The sequence below is a fragment of the Chrysoperla carnea genome, chromosome 1, assembly GCF_905475395.1.
Source record: "Chrysoperla carnea chromosome 1, inChrCarn1.1, whole genome shotgun sequence".
Lineage (NCBI taxonomy): Eukaryota > Metazoa > Arthropoda > Insecta > Neuroptera > Chrysopidae > Chrysoperla > Chrysoperla carnea.
The window spans coordinates 100,028,350-100,049,937 of record NC_058337.1 but is presented as its reverse complement, the minus strand read 5'-3'; the positions used below and the strand labels follow the sequence as shown (position 1 = coordinate 100,049,937).

Sequence of the window (21,588 nt, the reverse complement as noted above, 5' to 3'; positions counted from 1 at the left end):
TTAAATTATTATTTTTTCGATCGTTAATTTAAAAAATTATGTAATTAGGTATTATTTCAAAAATTTTCATCTAATTTCATTAAAACTACAACTTAACCTAAGAAAATTTAAATGAGACCTCAGTGCGGCATATTTAAGAAAATTTTATTCTTTTGATTAACCAACAACGCAACAAGGGGATATTAATGTAGTTGTTAAAGAAATATAAAGTAGGTATGTAAAAATATTTTATTGCAGTAATTTAAGTTAAATTAAAATAGAAATAGTACACACACGATCAACATCAGAGTCTATACCGATGTTGTTTTGTTAACTAGGTGTGTGCATTAGAATAATATGAACACCATCCCTAGTCCTCTTTAATAAACATTAAATTATTATTATAAAGGTAATGAATGAATGAACTATGTGTTCTAACTAAAACTGGTCACTAAACCCACTATTCAGTTACTTTGGAGTAAATCGATTCTAAATCCAAAAGAGATATCAGGAACTTTTAAAATAGATTCGGGAGTGTTGGGACTAAACAACCAATATTTTCTTTTTAAATTAGAAAAATATGGAAAACAAATCTGTAATTTTATTTTTCAATAGAAATCGCGGCAACCTATTCGTTTGACAGGTATGTATGTATGTATGTATGTTCATCTGTTCCTCCATAATTTTCAAACTACTTATCATAATTTGACAAATTAGGTATCGTTGGAAGCGTCTTGATCATCCGCTGGTTATAGGCTATATGACGTCACATTAAATGTACTATGTGCCCTTTATAGGAAATGAATACATGCACATTTTTTGTAAAGTTTCAAATGAATGGGCTTAATTAGCACATTTCAAAATATATATATTTTTGTTATATTCTATCGCAAAATAGTATCACCAAAATAATTTTAAGTTCGAAAGCTAAAACCTCGAAGACAAGAAAATCACGCTCTATAATGTATGAAACAAAAAAATATTATCATCTAAAATAGGGGATAATCCTGATGTCGAATTGGCTATATTAGCCATAAAAATATAAAACTAGACTTGATACTAGGACAAAATTTGAAAGTGAAATTAAAATTGATTAAAAAACGGTATAAGCAAATCGAAGATTCATTCAAAGGTTACCCATCTCCTTTTAGCAAAACAACGTTTTATATGTAATCTCTATGGCGTTTTCCACGTACGACGTCACTAGTGGGTATCTTCCTCTTTGTTTAATTAGGAATTTTAAACGTTCATATCTTGCATACTAGTAAAACTTTCTTAAAACAAACTTCACTTTTGTATTCGTGAAATGAGAATTCTTCATCTGAAGTGATAAAAACAATTTAGTCCGATTCCCTATTATTATTATAAGTAAAATCGTCAACACAGTCGGAAGGGAGGCCTTTTAGACTAAAAAACTTTACCAGAGAACGGTCCCTCGACTGTAATGACGAGTTTACTTATAATAACAATTTCATACCTTCGTTATGATCAAACATTTTTATAAGCGGCCCAAATAACACGTTCCATTGAGTTTTATTAAAACTCGGTTAAATTATAAATAATCCCATACTTTGTTGATCTTTTTCTTGCTTCAATTGCTATAATTTTGATCCCTTTTTACTCGGATATCGCTAATTTTCGGGAAGAAATACAACATTTTTCTTACGCTATTTCATTACCATTAAGTACCAAATATATTAAAGCGTTAACATTACTATGTCTACATAACATACAATATACACGTCTTCACTATAGTATATGTCTACTATAATATACCTAGTCTACATATAAATGTGAACTTCGAGGTGTAAACATTAAAATGTTATTATAGAGAAGAGATCATATTATTAAGTACTAATGCGACTCCTAATTAGTGACACACTTATAACATTTAGTTGTAGTATGAGTGAGAGAAAAAAACACATATCAGAGAGTGTTGATGTGTTAAAAATAAAAACTCTACTAACAGAAAAAAAACTGCACCTATGTTTATAGTAGAGTACTCCTTCACCTATGTGTTATTTATATGTTTTGTACCTCTATATACAAACTAAAGAAACATTATTAACGATACATGTGTGTTAGGGGTTGAGACAAACTACCAATTTTACAATTAGAATGCCTCATTTCCTCACTTCAGTCTGGGATGAAACTATGTGGTAAGTTAGTCTAGCACTGAACAACACAATCGGGCTGATCAATGTGCCATAACACTCTGACGTTAAAGAAAACAAAGTAACGGTCTCATTGGCACGAGAGGAATCGTCTTAAACATCCCTTTCACCTGAGCCTGTTAGTCTCATAAAAAGAAGACAGCAGTATATGAATGGACAACATAAGGAAGCTACCGAATCAAGGAACTATAGCTGAGCCATTCGACTGTGCTCGGATGAAAGTCACTTAAACACATCTGAGGAAGGTTTTAGTGGGACTTTTAACAGGGCAATGTCGATTGAACTACCACCTTCCTAACATTAGGGTCTGTGATGATCCGAGCTATAACATGTTCGAGTTCGAAACCTTGAATCTATCAATCCTAGGAGCAATTTCGGAGGCGCCTGGCGTTGACAGAATCCTGTAGCTGTATCTGTTTAAAATAGCATCTCTTACTCAAAGACGTTTCGTTTTCAGATGACAGTTATTGTTCTCAAGTAGAGCACAAAGGAGCCCTTGCTAGGTACCCATTTGCGATACTCCTCTTTTTATTATTATTAATATTATTAAAGCGAAGGAACACAAAACATATGAAAACATATTTACCAAATAAAAATTTTTTTTTGGTAAGATTTTGTAAGCCCTTCTATATTTACCAAATGTATTAATTATACTACAGAACGGTTTAAACCAATCAATACTACTACAATGGTTTCTACCAATCAATATGTAGCATAAATATTGATATTGTGAGCAGTTCACCAAAAATTGTCATAAATCTGCGTATTTTAAGAAATTCGATAAAACTTAACATCTTTACAAGTAATTCTAAATAGTTCCAACATCGGTACTCAGTTGTTTAATACCTTCATTTTTTCTCTTGCCGTTTCTTTAACTTTAGTTTCCCCCTCATAAAATTGCCAGGCTCCAATTAGAGTGACATTTCCTCTGATATCAGTTTTTAAATATTCTGAAAATATTTGTATATTTTACTATACATAATTTCGTATTGTCCCATTACTGATTTCTTAAATAGAAGGCCTGATTTTTCGCATTTTATTATGATGTAAAATATTACGAGAAATGCACACCAATTATTAGAAAAATCAAAGAATATAATACAATTATATGTTCCGTTTTTCCCATATTTATTCAATATACAGAGGATACGTGAATGTTCATGTCAGGTTTTTATTTATTTTGTTAGTTGGTAGTAAGTAAAACACAGATGGAAACATTTTTTTAAAAAAAAGTGTAGCATGAAGGTGTCGACAGTTTAGTTTCGGTTGGATTGGCACCACTTCTCTCTTATAAATATTAACAGCTATAAAATCTTTGATATTACTATAAAAATAATATATAAAATTTTTTGTTTATATGAGAAACGTTTTTAAAACATTAAAAATATCTGCGCTACAGAATCGGATTTGTTAGCTTATTTAAGCATTTTAGAGCCTTTTGAACCATTAAATCGAAGATTAAATGCATGAAAACAGAAATTGACTCTATATCTAATATTTGGCTTATATACATAATGAATATGTAGCATATGCATAGAAAATTGTTCAAATATATTATTTTGCGTGTTTTTTGTTTTCACAAACTAATAAAGAATAGCTTTGTAACAATAAAGCTGCAAAATTAATTTTTTTGACTACTAATTTCACTTAAAATCTCTTGAAGCTGCAGTAGATAAGTATAATAGTTTCCAAATTAAAAACATGAAAATCTATTCCAAAAATGTTACTATTACGGAGTCTCGCATAGAGGTATTAAGAGGTACAAGAAGAAAAAGCTGTTTAAAATAACTATTTATTTTAATAATTTTGTTTGAACAATCTATCTACACTAATATTATAAAGAGGTATTTTATAGTTTTTTTCATGAATGACGTTCTGTTGAAATGTTAAGAATATCAGAGGCTACATAAATTGTAGTATACTTTATAGTGTGTTTAACGCTCTTAAATGAGCAGACGGAACGAATGAATTAACCTGATATGCGTATCGGAACATAGGAATATTCCAAAGAATTGAGGAGCCGGCGAGCTTACTAGAAATGACATAAGGCAGTTGGACACATACATCAATAGGCATCCGGAAGTTCCGTTCGTGAGCTGCAAGTTGCTTCTGAATGAGGATACATTAAGAAGGGCCAATCATATATGAAGATAGAAACGCATTTGTGGTACTAGAAGATAGGCATGGTATGAGTATAATCGTAAACGTTCCGAAGACCTCACATCGCTTCAAAAGGTCTCTATAAGCAAAATCGTTGTGACTATTACAGGCACGGACTAGGCGGAAGGCACGCTGAACGATGTCGCCCACCAACGCATCACGAATATTTCAGGATCTGCCATAGCAGGATAGGAGGATACGATGATTCTTCTTCTCTGAAACAATCCAATTCTTGACATGAGGAGATGGACTCATTTGAGTCAGTTTTTCTTTGACGATTTCTCCGACTTGAAGTTCGTTTACGTGAAAATACTCTTGCTGTTCTTAAACAGATTCAAATAGTTCATGGAGTGGAGGCCGTGGATGGATCAACCTGCTTTTCGGTATCACAACGGATCCTATAGTCTAAGCAAGCCCTACGACAGTCACCCTAACCGTACGTAATCATAGTGTATCTTGTAGTATAAATATATCTTATACGGTCAATTTATTTTGAAATTTTTGTTTTCCCAAAATAAAGATGATGGCTGTATTTTTTTTTAATAATTTCGACAGTATAAAGCTTATGTTACTGGTGACACTAAGACAGATCCAACACACTGATCAAAATCAGTCTCATACTTTCAGAAATTATCCCTAATATAGAAAAAAACAAGTAAATATATTTTTATATTATTAGGGAAGATATACATACAAACTTATTAAAATGAATAAATATTTTTGGCAGGTTTTTCTTACATTTAAAGACAATTTAAATTTTTTACTATTTCTAAAAACATTATAAATATAATGTTTCTAAAAACGTTATATGCTATATATACCTTGGTACGTATTCGGCTTAATTGGAAAATCCGCCACTGGATTAATTGTATAACATTGTCAGAAGAACAGACAAAAATTTGCTGAGGTAAAACATTCTTGACAAAATTTTAACAGATAAGTAGTCAAAATTTGTGTTGTACATGTAGTTTAAAAACCCATTACAGCACAATATTTTAAATTATTAAATATCAATTTACAAACAATAGAAAATATAACACCATACATCATTTATTTTCCATTGAATATTCGCTTTGGTAATTATATTTAAGTGAAACATTAAATTTTGATGTGAAGGTTAGTTTTGTAATTGATGAAAGTTTAAAAATAACTAACGAAAAAAAAATTTTCCATTATTACAGCAACAATTAATTTATTACCCATATTGTACAAAGTCATTCATTACAAAATTAACTTATATTAAAATTTTGTGCAAAAAAAAAAACATTCGCTTTTATGCAATAGCTTTGCTAGCCTCTTTGAGAATTCTCATCTAAGGTTAACTTGGTTAATATCCTGGAAACGTCGGTCATGGCATCCAAGGAATTTCCAAGGGTAGTATACAGTTTTATAGAACAAACATTAGCACCAAAAATCTCACCGAATTTTGAAAAAATATAGTGACCATTCCAAACTAATCGTGGAAAACTTGGAATTGCGCTATATTCTTCCTGCATGAATGGTACCTACTGAAAATATTTGCGAACGAAATTTAAAAAATTTTCGAAAATTTGAAATGAAAACGAATATTAAATACAACTCTGTCATTTACTTGTTAACATAAAAATACAAAAGCATGGTGAATGGAAAAGAGCTTCGCACCTAATACATTTGAAAAGGCATTTACTACTACGATATATAATATACAGAAAAGAATCACAACGTGATTTTCCTTTTTTTAATTTGCCCTTAATTATTATTTTATCTTTTCATCATCACGTGTGTATTACTGCACGTAACTACTATAAAATATACCTTACCTTATAATATACATTACGTACCATACTGCTATACGCTTCATGATTTAAGCTCCTTCAGTTTTTCATCATTTAAAATGCTTAAAAGTAAAAATATATTTTTAACAAACATACACACATTTGATGGATCTCTTCTTTAGACGAAGTCAGTCAGTCGTATATAAAGATAATTACAATTTAAAAAAGCTGTCTTAAATTAGTAGTTAATCCAAATAACGTTTCTAGGCGTAAGAAATTATCAGATTCATTAACAAATTAAGTGCAACTTTATACATTGGGAGGGAGGTAGAATAACCAATTGTTTTTGATCGCAAAGTATACTACCATTAGAAATGCGTGAAGTGTTCGATCAATTTCAACAGATTCCATAACTCAAATCATTTCATCGATTGTAAACTTTAGTATGATTGTTTTGTTCAGATACTTTTCGAACAGAGGGATCAATTTGTTCCGAGCAAAAGTTACTAATCAAATGTAAAAGAAACGGTACAATATTTTGTCTATTTTTATTAAGGTAATTAATCTAACAATAAGTGTCTTATGAATAAGACTGGTTTGTAGCCAGAAAACTGGAAAATATTATTCAAAAAAAATTCAAGGAATTGAGGGGGTTGGTAGAGAGAATATTTAAACACACTAAGAGCTAAGCTATACATCCTTGAGATAAGCTATCATCTTTATAGTAAAAGGATCTAAATCTTTGTAAAAATGTCCATAGAATGTCTTCTTTAAAAATAATTTTTGCATCAAGGCAGATTAATCCCCGACCTTCGAGCTATATGTGGCCCGCAAGATCTTTGAATGCGCTCTTTAATCACATAATATTCATGCCAAATGAACCTCAAGATCTGTTTTCGATGAGAATCCATATATTGCAGAATTATCATTAACATTGCGAGAACTTTGGCGTCAAGTTGACGCCCATTCACAGATTTATTAACACATGTCGAAAAATTCTTGCTTGTGTTGATACTGAATTGATACATTTGGCTCTAAATACATACACCCTTTTTTTTAAATGAATTTCAGGCCAGCGAAAAGATTGAACATTTCAAGTTCACTTCATGAGATTGAAATTAATTGTAAAGTGTTTAATTCGCTCAGTGATTGACGAAGTACCATTTACTAAAGGAAGCTCGTGATGCCTGGAAACGGTATTTCAAAAAACAATTACATTAAGGATATGAGGGAGCGTCTTAAACTTTAACCAAAGGATAAAGGAACCTTGCATATTCAGTTCGTCAGAAAAATAACGAAACAGCAAAAGAATCCGAAAAATAATGACTTTTACAAAAACGCTTTAAGTAAAAAGTTAAAAGTAGAGCTACCAACCTTCCAGGTTTTAGTCTGGAGACTTTCACGGTAAACGATCTTCTTATATTGGAGTATTGAATAAATATCTCTAGATATATTCAAACAATATCCAGACATTCCAAAATTTTGAGTTGGAAACCCTAGTTAAAGAAGCTAAAATTGAATGATGACTTACAAGGGCTTTAAAAAGTAAACTATTGCCCAAAACCAAAAAGAGACAGAAGAAATAAAACTTAAAGGACTTTGAATTATAAAGTTATTCAAAAAAAATCAAAACCGAATACAATACGCAGACATTTAAAGCGAACATCTGTAAGTTATATATTGCAAATATAATAATAGAAATAAATAGGCAAAACTTGTAAATTACATAATTTCTCTACAAAATGAAAGAATACAATAGAAAATGTAAGTAATGAGAATTTGGATATAAATTTCTGTAAAATCTATTCACGAAAAAATGGAGCAAAAATTGTGGGATTTTTATGAGAAACAGCATTGTTATTTATGCTTAAGATACTTTTAATAACCTTGAAAGTCAAGGTAAGTTTAAAAATATGTACCAAAATTTCTTCATTTTAAAATTTATGTATAAAACCTTTTTTATCCAAAATCATTAGTTTTCGAGTACTTTCGCGATTCCGCTACGATTTTAATAACATGTATATTTATTCTTATTATTTGTTTTCAATTTTTTAGGTAGTCGGAAGACAACCAACATTCTAGATAATTATTAAGTAATATTTATAAAGTAAATATTCTAGGTTTTTTTTGTTCATAAAATTATAAAAACTTGTTCATATTTTCAAATTTAACCCATTTCCTCTACATTCCGTAGTTATTTTGTCGTAGCTAAAGGTAAATGTATAAAAAAAGACAAACAAATGTCATTTTCCTCTGCAGTATATATGAAAAGTATCACTTTAAAAACCAACAAGTCGTCGTCGGTCGTCGTTGTCATTGATATCGCTTGCCATTCGCCATATACCATACCATACCATCCATTTATTATTATATTTCCATATACATCATCAACAAAACAAACCAATGTTATATAGTTAATGTTTAAAATTCATTTTAAATATCATTATAATATTGTGTTAAATGACGGAAATGTAGAGATCTGTACTATCGATAAACTTACTACTATATTTATAATATATATATATGTTGCATATATTTTATATTATATAGGTGTACAAACTGATTATATATATTTTCTGGTTGCGACAGTGCTATTTCTATATTCGGGACAAAAAATGAAATCAAACAATTTTATTATTGTCCAATCGAAATCCCTGTTTTGTTATCATGATATTTACGAAGTGTACACGGTAAGAAATGTATGGCGTTTACTAAAATGGTGGTATGGTATAGAGACAAATACTTTAGTATCTAAGTTAACATAGGTAATATTATAGTATTGAATAGGGCTATCCATCAGAATTGTTGTGGGTATCGCCAAAACTATTGCTAATGTTTCTATTCCCTCAATCCAGTACACAGTATGGTGTTCGTTAAATTTCGCGATAACTCATGTTCGGTTAGTGTCATAGATAAAACTGTAACTTCTCATCAAAGGTAAGGGGCTGCCATCTTTCTTTAAAACTTTTTCAAACCGCCAAAACCACAAAAGAACAAAACTTTGGTGTCCATTTTCTCCAAAACTACAAAAGATAAGTAGTAGTAAATTTGGTGGTACTAGTGGTCTTGTGAAACAGTTTCGTAAAACGGAAAAAATTCTAGAAGATACTTTCGAAAATTTCGAAATTAAAAAAATTAATTAAAATTTTCCGAAGAATTAATTTCCAGCAAGCTAGAAATCGTTTGAATACCTTCATTTGGTCCTTAATTCGTGTAGTCCGAGTTTGCCCACTCCCAGGAAGTATACATAACTTTAGCCAAAGGCAAAATTTTTGCAGTTTTTTCAGCTTTTTTTCAGTTTTTCAAAAACGATATTATTTTGAATTAAATTTTACGTCCAATAAGCACAGGTCGGTTCAGTGGTAGATCCGAAAAATAGAGCTGATATGGATATCTCAATTTTCAAATTCATGGCTGAATTTTTTAAGACGAAATTAGTCAGCAATTCAACATTTTTTTTTTCTAATTGGCCTACCATATTTTGAAATGCCACATTAATGTTGGCACTGTTTGTTGGGAACACCAGGTCGGACATACCGTTTTCGAGCTATAAGCGACAAACTGAAAAAAGAGCAAAAATTTTGCAGATATTTGGTTCCCAAAAGTTATGCACACTTCCTGGGATTAGGCAAACTCAGAATTCACGTAACTGGGACCAAATGAAGGTATTAAAACGATTTCCAGCTTGCTTCTTCGAAAAATTTTAGTTTAACTAGCCTATACATACTATAACAGATTTCATTATTGGCTAAAATGTAAAATATTATTTATATAATATTAATAATATTCTGGAATATACTTTAATATGTTCAACAGGGAGTAAAGATATGCAACAGTTTTTAATAAATAAATATGATTTGACTTACATACTTGTAATTACTTTTTTTTTATTCAAATGAATATCATGGTAGCCAGAAACATGGGTACTTAGACAAAGTTTTTTACAGGAAAGTTTAGTTGTAATTAGCTCTCGTCTTAAAAACTTCTTTGATCTTTGTTGCTGACCAACATCTTGTGGCCCTTTAAGAAAATTGAAGAGGTTCAATTCAAAAATGATTCGCGTTGCATTACATGAAGTAGGTACATTTGTAACCGTTTATATATATTAACTATTATTACCTAAAATCCCTTAAGGTAGTACCAGCATGAAATCACTTTTCGACAGATTTGGCCGAATTTTTTTTCTCGGGTTTATAATAGCTTTATTTATGAATTCCTAAAATTTCATAATTTTTGACCGTTTAGATCGCGAGATATTTAAAGACAAAGTTCGCGATTTTGAGGGTCATGTCCCATTTAAAGCATGTAAAATGTCCGGTCTCTCCAACTATTCTTTATGATATTATTATATATTGAAGAAAAAGTAGAAAAAAATGTTTATACAATACAATTCTAAAAAAAAAATTTAGAAATTAATTTTCACTTTCGAGATATTAATTTTGACGTAAATTGATCGAAATTGGGACGTTGGCATAATTATTTCCCATTTTAAACGGTCAAAATTTCTGAAACTTTGGGAATTAATAGTAAGCATTATTAAAATCTTAAATTTAATTTTTCGTTAAATTCTGTCGAAAAAAAAATTGTACCATTGCTTTAACATAGAAACTGCAAATACCATGCTGGTACTACCTTAAAGAAGTAAAAACCAATTAAAGTCTTTGTAGTTTTTACACTAATAGACAATAAAAATAAAATTCAGCATTCTGAAAATTTGAATAAAATTTTATACTTACAGTTTTAACATATATTTAACATATTTTGAACATATTTTAGGTGTAATTAGTATAAATATGGATATATCTAAAGACACAGAGACTTAACAAAAAAAAAAAAGAAAGTAAATTGGGTGACGATAGGCGGTTGGGATGTTTTAAAACACAAAGTTTCTAATTAGAGTTTTTTTTAAGAAAAATTGTTAAAAACTAAAAAAATAATTTTTTATATATCAAATCGTTGGTTTTTAAGCAATGCATACAATGAGCTGCTTACAAATTTCGAGAAATAAATCGATCTCAATTTAAAAATCGTTTCAGATAAAAAAGTACTTGAGAGGTATGAGGACCCCTAGTAGAAACGAAGTACTTAAAAGCTCATAAAGCTTTCTTTACGGTTTGCAACTTTGGCAGAAGGTAAAGAAATCCTAGTCCTGTTTTTTTCGCATGAGAACAACTTCACATTCCATACCCACAAATCCTTCTGTAAACACGATACCTACCTAAAAAAGATTATTTATGACATAAAAATTCCTTGATAATTTGTCGCCAGATTTTCGGCTGGAAAACATTTCCTCCTTATTCGTAGAGGTAAAAATTGAATCTCAATATTTTTCACTTCTCTTGGTATCTACCGGTAGCGGGTGGTTTACGTAACATTTTCAGGATATCTAAATAAAATGATTATTAAAAAAATAAATAAATTTTCAAAAAATGCTACTAATAAATTTCAATTTAACGATGTTTAACAATTTTCGAAAAAAATATAATTTTTTATTAATATGTGCCTAAATTATGATTTAGTTATGGTCACACAAAGTAGGTATATATATTATAAGAAAAAAAAGCACTTCTATCAGGTCATAAGTCTTTTTAACAAATATGACAACACCATCCTATTTAATTAATATTAATAGACCTACAAAACGGTTACTAATAATATAGAAGTCTTTTTTTACACCTGCATAATATTTTAACATCCCCGACTATTTCAACACTAATGTGTGTGTCGAAAAAAAGGACAAAATAAACTTATAATATACTAGATTGATACCCGCCAGCTTCATTGGGCTTAAAAGTAAAAACCACCGCTTTATAGCCTCCACCCTCTCTTGATATACATAGTTTTCAATTTTGTTAAATGTAAAATAGCCATAATTCATTGAATATATCAGCAAAGTTAGCCATGATTTGTTTGACATTTACTATTTTAAATTTTTACAGAATTCTTTAATTTATGGTTCATAAATTAAATAAATGATGATCATAGATCTGCTCCATCTATAATCATCATCTATAATCATTAGAAATTTCTGTAAAAATTTAAAAAATGGTAAATGTCAAATAAAATTTTATTTTTTTTATTTTTTATTTTTTTTAAATATATCTTTATAAATTATAGTTCATGTGTTATTCTGCTGTATCAGCTATATTGCTTTACAGTTTCATTAAAAACCATTCGCTAGTTTTAACGTTAAAGCGTAACAAACAAACATGCTTACTTTCGCATTTAAAATATAATAGGGATTTCTTGAAATTCGTTGTTATAATTTATTGCAAGTTTTTTTTTTCTTGTTGGTTTCTTTATTGGCAGTAGATGGTTTAATTATGAATTATTAGGAATTAATTGGATACTCTACTCATGTGATATTTATACTTTGATATCAATGGGGATTCCATTGTAAAAAAAATATTTAAAATGATATTTTTTGATTCGGATTTTATTTATTGAAATTGCTGTTTCGTAATCAGCCGTGATCTCCATACTCTTGTGAAGTCACAAAGTTGGGCGAATAACGAAAATAATGAGGGGATTCTTGTGGTTTGTCCGGCTTCGGACAAGGCGTACAAAGTTTTACAAACGTATAAAAATTTTTAATTTTTTCAAAATTAAAATTATTTTTATATTTTTAAAGCAAAAAAATACACATGTAATTTTTTCTCTAGAGATTCGATTTTAAGAAAAATGTGTTATTTTTTCAATCTCTGAGGGAGCTCGTTTAGCTAACACCTGCTCTTCGATATTATTATATAGTAATATTTTCCATATTATAATGGCTGTTAAAAAATTGAGTATCCTAACTTTAAGTGAATTTTACAAAGTTTAAACAACCCTCGGCAAATATTCCGAGTACGGAACCCTAAACTGGCACTTGAAAGATAGTTAAAAACACTCTCCATTAAATTACTTTTTTCCTTATAGCCTTCTCTTAACTGAACCAATTTTAAAGATCATCGCCTCCTTTTTAATTGTTTCGCGTACAGAAAAATAAACTCGAACTTGAAACATAGCTATGAACACTCTCCATTAAATTGCCTTTCAAACAAAACAAAAAAAATCAAAATCGGTTGATCCGCTTAGGAGATACGATGTCACAGACACACGTAGCGGTCGAACTTATAACAATCTTCATTTTTGGTTCGGAAATTAAAAAATAATACATTCCGAGTTATAGCTCATTCAATGTAGCCTGTATTTTTACGTTTTTCCTTCCATGTCTACCACCATAATTGAATATAACGTCACGTAAATACAAATTTATAACGCTAAATAAAAAGTGAAATTTATCCACTAAAAAAAAAAACAAAAAAAAAACTTATATACATAAAAACAAATATACCGACATAGAAAAAAGGCACTTGATAATAATTCGAACAATGGAAGGAAATATTTTAATTTCATTTTCACAAAACAAAAGAAAAATCATGTAAAAATAGAATACGATTGAATGACGTCATTGAAATGAAAAACAATACCAAAAAAAAAAAAAATATGAAAAAAAAAATCGTTGAAGAGAAAGAATTTCATTCATAAAAAAATATAGTTAGGTATATACGAGAATTTATTATATTTTTGCATAAACAAACGTATTATGGACGCGCATTTTTACATGTGATGTGTGTTATTTATAAAAAAAACCAAAAACTTAACAGGTAAACATTTTAAATGTATACTCAGGTTATACAAAAATGAACTGATCTAAAATTACTTTTTCCGGGCAGGTATATTTTTGTAATTAAAATCAAAATTTAACAAAATATGTAAAAAGCTTAATATTTAATGTTGTCGAAAAAAAAATTGCTTAATCAATCTCTAGATCATTGATATCATTCCATTCTCCTTTTTGCAGACTCGATAGAAGTTCCAAATATGAGATAAGGAAGCGATGGACTTTGCAACTTTGCGCTAACTTTCGTCGATCTGCCTACCCATGTTTCCCCATGCTCCTACATATATTGAATATACCTCCTCATACCTACCTGATAATGGGGTTTTAACATCCGTTTGCCTGACATATACGCCTATAACAGAGGCCACCCACATCATTATTTGTTAATCTTTATTTATTTAATTACAAACATATTTACAATTACATTTTGATGTGGGTGGAGTCGGTTACTTCGTTCTTATTCAAGTGACAACAATGTGATCAATTCTGCACTCCCATTAATTATAAATTGTTCACACTGCCGCTACCTGGATTCGAACCCGCAACCTAAGTCTAAATGGACAAACAGTCGAAGACAAACGCCTTAGACCGCTCGGCCATTTAGGCTCCTGATTTTTTATCCGAGTTAATATCTTCCTTTTTTATTGGGGATATAAAATCGGGTTTTGGTTCGAAACGTCATATAGCACGATATTTACAACTAGCATTAAAATTTCGAAGCTACCGTCTCGCACGAAAGGGTATATCACGACGATGTGACAATTTCAGTTGATATTGATTACTTCCTCATGCGTAGTTATCTAAAACATAAACTTGGCAACTTCTTTATTTAGATTTTGCGTTAGCTTAGAAGTTTGAAGGAGAGTCGATAAAAATATGGCACACATTTTCGATTGGCAAAATTCTGTGATTAAGAAAATGCCATCGTTGGAAATTGATATGAAATTTATACGGCGGGCATTCTAAAATGAGCAATTTAATAATTTAATCTTGCAATATTGATATTTAAAAAAGAAAAGAGTCAATACCTTAATGCCACTCCTCTGATTGAGAATTGGAGAGCTAAGTTTGGTGTAAAAGTGGATAAAATTTGGTACAGCCATGTTGTACAAGCTTGCTCAAATTTAAGTCAATTGTAAGAATGAATATCCTCCCTCGTAATTGGAATAGAAGGTCCAGTCTTGGTACAAAACGGTAGGTAGAATGGCATTTATAACTCATATGATAACGTCGATTAGCATCTCTCACGGATTTTTCCATACGTATCACAGGATAAAATGGAATTTGTGACTTGCATAATTCTGCAAATTTTGTTTCTTATTCTAACATCAAAATTGGCTGAGATATGATACTTTTGTCGAAAAGTAGTTTATATATTAATATAAAAGCTGATATGCGCGAAGCCTCAAATTTTAACAGTTTATCGAGAATAAATGGAAAATTGTGCGTTTAATAGAAAAAAATTTTATTTCACTATAATAGTCAAATAGTCATAAAATAACATAGATATTAGAATGCTTTTCGTTACTGTAATAATAATACCTATATTGCGCGCTATGGCGCGTTACCTACATTGTGCATTCAATGTGGCCATGTTTTTTACGAAAAAGGTAGTATTGCATTTCTTGAACATTACTATATTTATATTTTTGATCTTTTTAGTTTTGATAATAAATATGTTTTTTTAATCATAAATTTTATTCTTAAATATATGTAAAAGTTTTAGTGTTTCTTGACTTTACTAATTTATGAATGAAAAAAAAAATATTATTAAGAAAGGTATTCATACCGGTTTTATTTTGAGTCACCGTAGTATTGTGTTGTCTACTTCAACTGTTGTTGTTTCCATTTTTGGTAAGTTGTTAATACAAATTGTGGAATTATTCTGAAAATAAAACATACAAAAATTAAAATTTGCAAAGACACATAATTCTCATTATTAGTTTTGAACATGGTTCATGAATTATGTTTATTATTTTGCAGGTATTTGGGTAATTGAAATTGCGAAGATAAAACATTTGAATCAAGCATCTTTTTAATCAGTTTAGATAACGGCTTTACTTATTAGGAAAATTTGAGCCGGTCAATGATTTTAATTGGTCTCGTTTGTTTAAGTCGTTATATAAACTACTAAACTTGTTCTCTTTTCCAGTCTTTGTTTAACGCAATCGGGTTTTTAAATTTTTTATTTTACTCTTTTTAGTTAGAATTTTCAATAGGTAAATAATCACAGTCGACTTTCATATTCAGGCTATGTGTGTATGTTTAGTAATTTGTTGGCTTTGTCCTAGAGATCATGAAAATCGACTCTCGCATTTGGTCTCTAGTGAACCACGAAGGAACACACACACATACATACAAACCATAGACTTATACGTCTGCCCATAAAATTATATTAATAAAGTAGTGTGTCATTATGATGGGAACTCCTGAAATAAAACTCATGTACGGATCGATTGCCATATGCTCTAACAAACCCCCTTAATACAATGAGTTTTTTATTCGATCAAAATTTGGCTTTGTATCCTTTGTAACACATTTAGTACGGCTATTGCATATAAAGGAGACATAGACACATACCTAAAGTAACTAACTATCCTGGACCGGAAGCACATAGTAAAGCGAAATTTCCAAAATATATCTTTAGAAAATTTATAAAAGTAAGTTTGGTAATTTACAAAGAAAAATAAAAACCTGGTTCTTATAGGTTGCACTTAATTTTTCTGCAGTTACTATAACTTCCTGTCAATTTTCCTTCGCATCCTCTTATCAATAACTTTGATTGATTATGCCAGGAAATAAATCATCGAAAAACACGACAGATACGTATCTCAAACATAAGGAATCATAGAAATTTCTCTTTTTTAAGAGCTTTATAGGAAGTTTACAACTGTCGAAAGAGTTAAAACATGATTTTCTCCTTTTTAAAATAGCACTCCCGTTTTCTATAATAGCAAATTTTCTGCAATTTTTATTTCTTATCCGTTAATCAACAGCTTTCCTTTACGAAAAACACGACAGCATCGAACCTCAACCACAAGGAGTCGTCGAAATTTCGCTTGGTTATAGGCTTTCGGTCTATATAACACAATCATATTAAGTAGATAGGATCTTTTCATTAAACTATATGGAATGATTGTAAACAATAATAATTACAGATATGTTTTAGTGTATGTATGGTATGTATGCATGTATGTATTCAGAAGAGATGGATGGTTTATGTGCAGAAATTCCATGATATATACACGGTGTTCCAGACCACTTGAAACATCAATTTTAAAGCTGCAAAAACGATTATTTCAAACAAGTAAAAACGTTAATTCTGGTTAAAAAATTGTATTGAATGATATCCAGCTTCATTATTTTAAAATAGAAGAAAATGTATTTTTTATTTAAGTATAGAGAACTGGCTAAATAAAACTGAATTTACCACACTACCCATCAAACACTAAAACCAGAATTAATACCAAAAATTTAAAGAAACCCTCTACATAGAATCAGGTTTAATCGATACCGTTTGTGGCATCCTAAACTGATTTTGATTTTTTTAAATGTAATTTGATCTAGAATGTTTGTAGCTGTATATCAAGACAAATTTCTCAACTGTTTGAAAAACAATACCTCTTTTCTATTTATTTCGCGTATGGAACCCTAAACTCGAACATGAAACATATCTCAGAGTACTCTGAATTAAACTATCTTTCAAAAAAATCAAAATTGGTTCATCCGCTTAGGAGATGTAATGCCACAAATTCAGGTTTGATCAATTTGGCTGTGTCATCGTAGCTTTTAAAAGGCTGAACCGACTTTGATTTTGAACACAACTTGCACTTTGAGACTTACATTTTCGAAAGGAATGCTTTAAAATAAGTGATGCGTGTGGTCTGGGACACTTTATACATTACAAAGTTTAATCATTCACACGATGGTTCGAATTATAGTTACAGCGGTTGAATATCTCCTATAGTTACAGCGGTTGAATATCTGCTCTTAAATTATAACTGCGAACAAACCAAATAAGTACAGATATTTGTATTTGGACAACAAATCTTCTTAGAAAAATACAAACGCTTAATATACCATAACCAATTTAATTATATTGGTTCAAGAGATAGGCTACAACAATAACCTGGCTCCAAGTAACAATTACAAAAATCAAGAAAACGAATCTCGGTTCTATGAGCAGTATTCAACCCTATTCATGTAAAATATACAAAACATTTCAATAAGATATTGCCATGTAAATCTGGGAGATATTATGTTCAAAAAAATGTTTCCATATTTAAATATGAGAAACACTTTATCCAAAAAGATTTTACCATTTAAGTGGAACAGACATTTTAATGTAGTTAAAAGCATAATAGGAGATTAATATACATCTTATTACTCTCACATTTTGCTCTTAAAATACACGTCTTTCCATTTAAGTGGTAACATATTTTTGGACAAAATGACTTCTTTTAACAAAGTTATATACTAATTTAATAGCTTATTTTAAAAAAATTTTAAATTTTATCGTGGTTAAAAGAGGGGCATGCTTTTATAAATTTTAGAAGTAGGCTAAGGTCCTTAGATTTTCAATTGGTTAAAGAGACATAGGAACACAAGAAAATGATTAGTTTGCTAAAAGGATAAGAAGACAACTTTTCAACTTTTATCTTATCGAAGGGATTATTGAAATCAGATCGCCGATATTAAGTCAAAGCTGCAGGTAAAAGCTTATGGAAAATGTAGAGTAATAATAATTATACCTACTGTAGACTAAAATTGAAGTCTTAGTAGATATTTAAATTTGTACTGGGATGAACTGCAGGGAAAAGTTTATCATTTTTCTCTTTTACAGTATAATTTACATTTTTTTAAATTGCAGAATGTTTATTGTTGGCTTGTACATGAATTCGGTTGATCCAGTAACATTTTCAGATATTGGTAGGTACTTATTCACACATATTTGAAGTAATATAGTATTAAATTCAACACCCAATCCAATTCGACTAGTATATAGTATAGTATAGTGTATATAGAATAGATACATATAGAAGGTTCGAGGTTCTAACTCAAGCAGGCAGGCAGGCAGTGTTTCAATTTAATTTATTGCCCCCAAATGAATATATTTAACTCGTCGTTGTATTACCTAATACGTTATATACTTCTTGAGTGTGTTACACTTTGTGGTTTAGAACTAGTCCACGTAGACTACATAATATAATGAAATACTTTAGTATACAGGATGTCCTGTAATTACCGCATGCTTTTTTTGCATCAGGTTGAAAGTAAAATTCTAAGACGAAAAGTCCTTTTCCATTTTTTTATCTGATGCACGGATAGTATGCTATTACGGTGATTGTAAACCTACAGTACTGTAAAAATGTGTTGGTTTATTGCACGGTAGGTACATTCATATAAACCAAATATATGCATTATAGTCAAGTAATGAGTTATTTTTGAATTTATAATACCACGCAACTACAAAAATATATAATATATTGTGTGCAAGTACTGCTTATAAATTTGTCTTAATATTTTAGACAGTTTTTTATCACACTTTCTAGATTTTTTGATATAGAAATATCCAATTGAAAAGGATAACTATATGATTCATCATTTTTACAGCAAACTTAGAACGATAAAATAATAATAAAAAGCCCGGTGTCCTAGGCATTTTTTGTGATTGGCTGCCTATTTTAATTAATAGCTAACTATCCGTGCATCGGATCAAACAATGGAAGAGTTTTATTTTCTACTTGATGCAACAAAAGCGTGCGATACTTAGGAGCGTACGAAGGTACACCCTGTATAATGAAATACTTTAGTATAGTATAGTATAGTAATACATACATGCATTGAATCGTTAATATTCCAAAGGGGACAATCCCATGGGATCATAGATATAATTTCATTTTAGTAGATAAATAAATATGTAATAATATGTGTATAGAAGAAATTACTGTGATTTGAAATTGTTTTGCCAATCTATATATATATATATACTACTTTACATAAATATATACTGAAGAAAAACAATTATTTGATAATTTTATAGCGACCAATCACAAAGAGTTTTAAAATTATTCATGTCATTATTTAAAAAAACTAAATTTTTTGTTTGCATACTCTAGCTCTTATCAAATTTATTGAAATGAGAGAAATAAATTGGATTATCCGAATTTGTTTTAAGTAAACATAGAAAAGATCAAACCGATTTTAAAATAAATTTTACGCAAAAGATTATAAACGGATTTTCCCAAAAAACGCGGAAATAGAGCGATTACTCAAGGAGCTGGATAAAGATAAAATTCCAAACAACTGAACTTTCATATGCAATAGTACAGATTTGATGAAAAATTGTTTGTCATAGAATCATGACCTAAAAATATACCCGTTTCAAGTTATTGTGGAACGGAAAAAACTAACTCTGTAGGACTTGAAGTCAACTGTAAATCGTTTACATGTGTTTCACGTACTTGAGGTTAGATTGCAATGATTTTCAAACCCCTCCCCAACCGTGGTTGACCAGCTATATGAACAGAGTTTGCCAAGAATTATAAATCAATGTTTCATTTGCCAGACCTCCCCCCCCATACCTTACTATAGGCTAGTGGATCAATTTTGTAGGTAATAAACCGTGGAACACCACTGTTTTTTTTAAATGATAAATACATACTTGAAACTTCGTGAGTGGCTTCCTTTTGACGTTTTCAAATGAGCATAATGACGTTATTTTTTGCAGAGTTTTCGTGGTTAATTTTAAAGCATGTATACGCTTCACTGTAAACGGCTAACTTTTCGGTATATATAATTGACCGAATTCTTACAATATCAAAACATCAACTAATTTTCGTATACTCATTTCTTCGGTTTTTTTGCAGTTTTTATCATAGTGGTGGGGTGTTACAATGTCGCCACAGTTTATCGTTGATTCAAGCTGAACAATGTCTGCAACAAAATCGGAAATGAAACAACTAAATAGCACACAATCATAATGGAATTTTTTAGGGTAGAATCGATTTGATTTGATATGGTAGAGGGAGGCTATAGCACTATAAACGGCTGAATTTTTGGTAGGTGGTTTACCGGATTTCTAGAGCAAAAAATAGCAACTAATTCTCATAATTCCTACTAACGTAACAGAATTCTTAGAAAAGGATATGAGATTCAAAATCGGGGAATAGAGAAATTAATTAGCACATAAATAGGACTAAATTTCTAGGGTAAAGCTGATTAAGTTTGTGATGCGTGGAGAGGAGGCGGCTAGACTACCATTAATTATTTGCTCACGAGATCAATTTAATATTTAATTTTAGTTTAATTTTGCACTGTAAAATTTCATATTTTCCAACATCAAAGGAATAAGATTAGATAGGAAAATTTCTTTCTGTGATCAAAAGCTCTCACGGCCTCAACAATTTGTAACGAGTAGTTTTCGGGCGAATAAAGCTACGAATATATTATAGCTTTAGTATATGACAGGAAAATGACTTTCTGTGAAACTTTTTCAAACCACCCCCAAAATGTTCTTCAGAAACTTATCGTTCTGATCAGAAACTCACACGACCACAAAACTTTTTAACGAGTAGTTTTCGAGTTACAATTCCACTGCCACAATTAGGGTTTTCCATAACCACATTTTGATTTTTGATTTAAAATTTCGATTCAGAGACTGCTAAAACCCTATAAATAATGTTATGATTAAATTAAAGACTATAATTCAAGGGCTCTCATTTACCGGGATTAAGTATTCAAAGTTCTACATACCAATTATTTATTTCTTTATTATAAATACTAAACGGAAATTTTAAAGAAAAGAAATGCGTAGAAAATAAGAGAGAAAACAAAGAAACATTTTTCTTTCTAA

General features: G+C 30.0%; 1 protein-coding gene across 1 annotated transcript in view; it reads right to left on the bottom strand.

Moving 5' to 3' along the window:
* Window positions 1–15,614, bottom strand: part of LOC123290763 (2-iminobutanoate/2-iminopropanoate deaminase-like) — a 121,719-nt gene extending 106,105 nt beyond the window's left edge. Inside the window, exon 1 of the mRNA XM_044871063.1 lies at window positions 15,523–15,614. The gene's annotated coding sequence lies outside the window, so the exon portion shown is untranslated. The remainder of the gene's footprint in view (window positions 1–15,522) is intronic.
* Between the last annotated feature and the right edge of the window lie 5,974 nt (window positions 15,615–21,588).